Source organism: Triticum aestivum, chromosome 2D, assembly GCF_018294505.1.
Source record: "Triticum aestivum cultivar Chinese Spring chromosome 2D, IWGSC CS RefSeq v2.1, whole genome shotgun sequence".
Classification (NCBI taxonomy): Eukaryota; Viridiplantae; Streptophyta; class Magnoliopsida; order Poales; family Poaceae; genus Triticum; species Triticum aestivum.
In genome coordinates, this window is record NC_057799.1 from 83139596 (window position 1) to 83147874 (window position 8279).

Below are 8279 nucleotides of genomic sequence, written 5' to 3' on the forward strand. Positions count from 1 at the left end.
CGACTACTTTCTAAACAGTATCTGAAGCGTATCTCTATCGTATGCTAAATAGCTATGGATTTCTAAGCAAAAAACTAGCGACGCACCCATGCTTTTTCCTTGGTTGTGAAGTGTATGTACGTTTTGCCGCTAACAATTCTTGCCCAAGTTTCTATCTAGGTGTCCGTGGTGATCTATTCCTGTACCGAAAGAATGATAGTTGTTTCGACAAAATAATTTTCCAGCAATGCCAGACAAACAGAGGCTTCACACAGGATTTTTAATTGGTAATTAGATGAGGGGGGCCCACCCTGAAACTCAAGAGGGGGGGGGGGGGATTAGTGAGGGGAGAAGGGTTGGTCCGTAAATCCTTGTAAAATATATCCGTATTTCTAGCATTTTTGATAATTTTTGGGCAAACATTGTAGATGCGTCGTTTTTAAAAGACAACATAGCCACGTCCAGTGCACTGATGCGCTATGCGGTGACGCTGGAGACTTTATTTTTTTTCAAAAGAAATATATTAATATCGTGAAGATACTAATTATACCTAGCCTCCGCAACAACAAAATGTCCTACAGACATTGCAGATGCACACAATCCTACAACAAAAAAGAAGAAGAAAAATAAAACTAAAGATCCCACTACGGTGATGAAAACCATGTAGCTGCAACACAAACCACTGTGAAGCCATCCCCCGGAGTTTAAATTCTCCAAAAGTGACGTCTCCAAAAAGGAAACAGTGCACAAGCGCCGCCGATCATAGATCTCAGATTTTCACCCTCGAGAAAGTCCGCGCTCTCAAAACAAATGCCTTCAACAAGGCCATTGCCAGGCACAACCACTTAAGGCCAGACCCTGGATTTTCACCTTGAAAGATAAGACAATGTTCTCCTCCTATTCTACCGCCCCCGCTTGCTGATGCCACTACTAAAAGTCAAGAAATACTAAGTAAAGTCCTCATCACTTTGAAGACTTGGTCCGCTGTTACAAGACCTCACCCGCCATGAAATTCTCAACCACTATCTTCACCAAGGAAATCGAAACACCGACATGTCCCATGATGACGACAGACAACGAAGCTTCACGTGACTCCCTCCTGAAGCTGCACGGCCAGAAATATGGGTTCACACAACCGAACCCTATCTGATCCAGCAATCCACAGGCATCAGGCGCCCAACGAAGATCGCCGGTGGAGCCTTCCGGAACTTGTCACGCTGGAGACTTTATGGCGGCGGATAACTTTGTTGGAAATATGCCCTAGAGGCAATAATAAATGGTTATTATTATATTTCTTTGTTCATGGTAATTGTCTATTATTCATGCTATAATTGTATTGTCCGGAAATCGTGATACATGTGTGAATACATAGACCACAACCTGTCCCTAGTAAGCCTCTAGTTGACTAGCTCGTTGATCAACAGATAGTCACGGTTTCCTGACTATGGACATTGGATGTCATTGATAACGGGATCACATCATTAGGAGAATGATGTGATGGACAAGACCCAATCCTAAGCATAGCATAAAAGATCGTGTAGTTTCGCTTGCTAGAGCTTTTCCAATGTCAAGTATCTTTTCCTTAGACCATGAGATCGTGCAACTCCCGGATACCGTAGGAGTGCTTTGGGTGTGCCAAACGTCACAACGTAACTGGGTGACTATAAAGGTGCACTACGGGTATCTCCGAAAGTGTCTGTTGGGTTGGCACGGATCGAGACTGGGATTTGTCACTCCGTATGACGGAGAGGTATCTCTGGGCCCACTCGGTAATGCATCATCATAATGAGCTCAATGTGACTAAGGCGTTAGTCACGGGATCATGCATTGCGGTACGAGTAAAGAGACTTGCCGGTAACGAGATTGAACAAGGTATTGGGATACCGACGATCGAATCTCGGGCAAGTAACATACCGATTGACAAAGGGAATTGTATACGGGATTGACTGAATCCTCGACATCGTGGTTCATCCGATGAGATCATCGTGGAGCATGTGGGAGCCAACATGGGTATCCAGATCCCGCTGTTGGTTATTGACCGGAGAGGCGTCTCGGTCATGTCTGCATGTCTCCCGAACCCGTAGGGTCTACACACTTAAGGTCCGGTGACGCTAGGGTTGTAGAGATATATGTATGCAGAAACCCAAAAGTTGTTCGGAGTCCCGGATGAGATCCCGGACGTCACGAGAGGTTCCGGAATGGTCCGGAGGTGAAGAATTATATATAGGAAGTCCAGTTTCGGCCATCGGAAAAGTTTCGGGGGTTATCGGTATTGTACCGGAACCACCGGAAGGGTCCCGGGGGTCCACCGGGTGGGGCCACCTGTCCCGGAGGGCCCCGTGGGCTGAAAGTGGAAGGGAACCAGCCCCTAGTGGGCTGGGGCGCCCCCCTTGGGCCTTCCCCATGCGCCTAGGGTTGGGAACCCTAGGGGGGGGGGGGGAGTTTCCCCTTGCCTTGGGGGGCAAGGCAACCCCTTCCCCCCCTTGTGGCCGCCGCCCCCCTTGAGATCCCATCTCTTGGGGCTGGCGCACCCCCCCAGGGGCCTATATAAAGGGGGGGGGGAGGGAGGGCAGCAATACAACAGCCTTGGGCGCCTCCCTCCTCCCCTGCAACACCTCTCTCTCTCTCGTAGAAGCTCGGCGAAGCCCTGCAGGAGACCCGCTACATCCACCACCACGCCGTCGTGCTGCTGGATCTCCATCAACCTCTCCTTCCCCCTTGCTGGATCAAGAAGGAGGAGACGTCGCTGCACCGTACGTGTGTTGAACGCGGAGGTGCCGTCCGTTTGGCACTCGGTCATCGGTGATTTGGATCACGGCGAGTACGACTCCGTCATCCACGTTCATTGGAACGCTTCCGCTCGCGATCTACAAGGGTATGTAGATGCACTTCTTTCCCCTCGTTGCTAGTAGACTCCATAGATGCATCTTGGTGAGCGTAGAATTTTTTTAAATTATGCTACGATTCCCAACAAACTTTTCTTAGAGCATGTGATGCGGAGCATCCTACAGTCATCCCCATGGACCCACCTTCGTCTCCCCAAGTGCCAAGTGGACGATGACACAAGCACGCGCAAGAGCACTCGAGACCGAGGTGATATCGCCCCTTAGTGACCTTCCATATGACCCACGTGAGACATGATTACTACCTTAAGCTGGAATGCTATGTGTGCTTAGGTATGAAGAAGGCCACCTCGGAGATGCTTGGGATGAAGACCAAGTCCCCAAGTACACGGACAAAGAGGCTCGACAAAGAAGACCATCAAGATTCTGCAGGACCCAGACATTCGGGCCCTGGCACGGACATCCGGCCCCTGATGGATCCACCTATAGCACAGAGACATCAGCTAGAGAACTACAGGACCTGAACATCCAGCCCGACCAGCCCCCCGACGACACCCAAAAGCAACAGAAGCCGAGCCATCACAAGCCGGACATCCTGCTCCCTCTGAGCCACAGGACATCTAGCCCCCAGCCGGACATCCGGCACCTGCCTGTGCATAGAGACCGGTCCAAAGGCCCATGTACCCCTTCCATTCGTCCCAACTTGTACCAGCACTATATACCCCCTCCTCCTTCTAGGGCCAGCAAAGGTTAGATCTCATTTAGTTAGAGCTTTGCTCATCCACTTACCACTCCCATGGAGTTCAAGGGCTCCATGTGAGAAGATCCCCCAAGTGGATTCAATACCCCTTCATGGAAGATCCTTTTAGAATTCAAGACCTCTCTCCTCCAAGGATTAGATGAACTTGCTACCTTTGTGTCCTCTTGTGTTAACTTTGGATCTTTGTAGCTCCTTTATGTGTATGTGGATTTAGCATATGTGTGATCGGATTTCGTTGATTGAGTGATTTCTCTCTCGTGTTTTTCGTGTTCTTCCTCGTTCCCCTCCAAATCGTGAAAGATCGGCCAAAAGGGGTTCCACCCCACATCAACATGGTCAATAGAAGAGCCGGCTACTGGCTCTATACTCATGCCATGACATAGCCATTGTAAAAAATAATCTCATATAATAAGCCTGGATGTAAGTTGGCTGTAGCAATTAATATTTGCATGCATGGGTAAGAAGGCAATTGATTGGAAGTGAGAAAGCATCGCCCAACTTTTAGCGCTTTACAAGAGCTGCATGCATTTTTCTCTCTCGTGTGGAGTGCTATAGCCTGGCGAGTTGCTGAAGCGCGTGCGTCCTTCTCTTCCTTTCATTCTCTCCTCTAGCTAGTATTTTTTGCTGACCTGGATGGCTTATAGCCTGCCGACTCAGACCTATTATACTTGCTCTTATTGGTCCCATGGTAGACACCCTTATTGTGGGGTTTGGGTGTCTTGCAGTAGATGGTACATTATGATGACGATTGTTTTGATCTTTGTACTGACTATGAGTGTCATGTTTGAGCACTTTGTACGTGAATATAATCATGTGGCTCATGAACTGCTAGTTTAACTAGGGTTCATCCAACTAATTTAACATGCGTATAAATTTAATTTAGTGTCATTGCTAATGAGGTGTTCATCATTTAGTGTTTAACTGCATATCAATAATAAATTGTTAAAGCATAGATCCAGAATGAGAAGAACCTGAGTACTCAAACTTGAACAAGCAAAAAAATAATATATTTTAATGCAAATAGTCTATGTTGGAATTTTCTAAAGAAATAAAACTTTATAAATGTCAAAGAAACTTCCATATATCTAGTTATAACTTACAAGGATATACATGTTGGAGACAAGTACCATCCAGTCCAACTCAATTGTTTTGACACAACATGAACCTTGTCACCTTCCTCCGGAGAGATTAGAAACGACACTCATGCTCGACGACGACATATATGACATTACATTTTGGTTAACAAACTCTGAGTTATACATCTGCTCCAGCTTGGTTGAAGTTCGATATGTTGCGGACAAGTCTGGGAGGAGCACATCACCGTCGAGGTACTGCAAGACTTGTCGCATGGTTGGCCTTGCATTTGGTAGTGGGTGAGAGCACGGAAGCCCGAGTTTTAGCACTAGAGACACCTGGTCAAGACTAAACATATTTGGCATCCTAATGTCTGCCGCCTTAGTGATGCAACCCTTATGCCAATGGTCGACAACCCAATCCATGAGCACTACTACGTGGTTATTTCGCTCATCTTGCTCAACCGGCCTCCGCCCACATGCGACCTCTAGAAGGAATGCCCCGAAGGCAAACATATCAGTAGATGGGGTTACCTTGCCGGTGTGTCCTAGTTCAGGAGCTAGGTAACCCATAGTACCAACAACATGTGTGGTTTGTGCATCCGACCCATGGTCATAAAGCCTAGCTAGGCCAAAATCCCCTAACCTCCCATTCATCTCGCCATCCAAGAGTACGTTGCTTGCTTTGACATCCCGATGGATGACAATTTGCTCCCAATCCTCGTGGAGGTATGATTATCCCGAAGCCACTCCCCTGATGATGTGGAATCTTTGAGGCCACTCCAGTGTACCCTTGCTACGAACGTATAGATATTTATCCAGGCTACCATTTGGCATGTAATCATAGACCAAGATAAATTCTCCCTTTCGTGGGGAATAACCGAGCAACGGCACCAGATTGCGGTGGCGCAGGCTTCACATGCTTGCAACCTCCGTGATAAACTCCTTCATCCCTTGAATTGACTCATGCGACACCCTCTTCACGGCGACCTCCATGTGAGACTTGCGAAGCACGCCCTTGTAGACGCTTCCAAAGCCTCCAGCTCCGAGTAGGTTCTTCTGGCTGAACCCCTTGGTCGCTTGAAATAAGTCCTTGTAAGAGAATCGGTGCGGCCCAAATGCTTTCTCCCAGTCCTCGTGGACCTCCGCGTACCTGAGACGCCTTCGAACCAAAATGTAAACAATGATGCCCATGGATAAAACCGTTGTGGAGGATGCTATGGGTAGCACGATCTGCAACACTTTGGACTGTGACTTGGGTCCGATCGGCGGCAAGGCATGCAATGACAAGATATTCAACATCGGAGCTAGCCTGTCCAGCGCGAAGCTCCAACCAACGACAAAGTGGCGTGTGAAGAGGACTCCCGTTGCCGAGGAGAACCCAACGTAGGCCATGTCCTGCACCACGGTCGAGAGGTCCACGATGGTACGTAGCAGGGGCTTCTTGGGCTTGTCTATGCCAAGGGGAGCCATGGTCACGGTGATCTCTGTGGCAGAGGCATAGTAGTCCACCCATACCTGCATGAGACATGTTTTTGTAAATCCAGGTAGATATGCGCCTGTGTGTTCATAATCATAGGGATGTGTGTATGTGCATATGTATGAGCGTCCGTGTTTGTACTGTGTTCAGAAAAAAATCTAGATGCATTGCACATTCGATACATAGTAAAATCTGAAAATAGCAAACAAAAAAAATATTTTGAAATTTTGTCGCTTCAGATGCACAAATATTTGAGGTGCTCCTTGAATGTCATTTTTCCATCAAATTTTGCATATCTAAACCATTTGAGCATCTACAAAGCCAAGACATTTCAGATTTTCTTTGAACTATTTGTTTTGACCGAAGATTTCCATACCTGCATTGCCTTCCGGCTGATGAGGCTTAGGTTGAGGAACCGGGCCGTGGCATCGTCGTAGTAACCAGCATCGGCGGAATCTCGGGACACCATGCTATCCAGGTCGACGCCGACATGGTTGCCGTTTAAGTCGTGGCACTCGGAGTTGTGGAGGGTGTCCAACTCTTTTTTTGTTTGTTTGTTTGTTTTTGCGGGTGGAGGGTGTCCAACTCCACGGCGAGGGAGCGCTGTAGACAGCACCTCCTTGGACGTGGTGATGAAGAAGGCCATGCCAGGGCTGCTCAGGTCGATGTACTGCCCGAAGATGGCAAAGACGAAGGTCGTGGAGAAGGAGCGCGCGGCCCGGAACGGGACAGGAGACGGGTGGAAGGCGTGCCCTTTCTGCTGGATGGTGCCGTTGGTCAGCATGAGGAGGCCGTTGGGCGTGACCTTGGCCACACCGTCGAGAGTGAGGTTCGTGCCGGCAAAGCCATTGTAGGCGAACTGCCAACTGTCGTCGCTGCCGACCGTGGCCGCGAGACCGCGATCGGCAGCCACAAGGAGAAGGAGCAGAGTGACCAAGTGGTGGAAAAGCTCGAGAGGCATGGTTTGTGCGTCAATTTGCTCGGCGTCAAGAAACGCTCCGCCTCCTTGGTAGGAGTACTTGATTGATTCGGGTCTAGATTGTGAACCGCGAATCCTTTGTTTTAATCTTGGAGAAGTGACGTGATCAACGGAAAGCTCTGTCGTCGGTGTGAACGCCGGCGGGGGATAATATCTAGGGAGCTCCGTGGCTGGCGTGAGCCGGCGACCCATTCCATTCCATTCCACGCCCGCCTACCGGCTGAAAGGCATGGATGGACGCAACGGAAGGGCCTCAGTGTTGAGCTCTCGCTCGCTCATCCATGGCTTTCGATCGGAATCAAAAAGCAAGAATCCTTCCTTCCTTTCATGCATACTAGACTACTGCTACTACTGTAGTAGCCAGCGTTTCCGGAATTTTTAACCAAAGCCTGCCAGATTCAATCAAAGCAAACATGCTCCTACGTCAAGGTGGATAGCTAGGACAAGAAAGAGAGGCGCGCCTGCTAGCTTGTGTACCTGTACCGCTGCCGTCCTTCGTTGCCTGCGGGCGACACCATCTAATCCGCGCCACACCACACCAGTGAACCAAAGCCACTGCACCAGCGCTTCGCCGGCCAGCACTTGGTCCACAAAACCTCGTCGCCAACAGAGGATCATCCGCATCGCCTCGCCTCGCCGTCGGCCAAGTCTCAAGTCGCACACGCACCCCGCACGCGGATGGATGACCTTTTCTAGTATATATAGACATGGTCTTAGAAGGCATTGTAGAGAGAAGGAGGAGGTCGTGGATCATGCTAGTGCGTTCAATGACGCGGTGATGACGATGACAACACACGAGCAGCCGATTCAATGAAATGAATTGGAATGATTCCTAGGTCATTTTTAATGACGCCGCCCGTCCGTTTCCAAGGAGGGGATTCTGATCGCTAGAGATCCGTCCGTTTGTTTCCGTGGGAGACTTTGACAGTAGGCCCCCACACACCCGACCCAGAGTGTACGTCCCGTATTACATACACAGACTTCTAAAGAAAAAACTAAACACGTTTTATTTATTACATACGCAGACGAGGAGCCCAAAGCTTGGTGTTGACCAAGCATCACATGAGCTCCGGCGGTGGGTGGCTAGCAGGATTTACTTCCAAAGGGTTAATAATCTTCTTTGATCCTGGCAGCTACTTAAGCTAGCAGATTTGTGGTGAGATTT

General features: G+C 49.0%; 1 pseudogene; it reads right to left on the bottom strand.

Moving 5' to 3' along the window:
• Nucleotides 1–4716: 4716 nt before the first annotated feature.
• Nucleotides 4717–7217, bottom strand: LOC123051783 (L-type lectin-domain containing receptor kinase SIT2-like; annotated as a pseudogene).
• Between the last annotated feature and the right edge of the window lie 1062 nt (nt 7218–8279).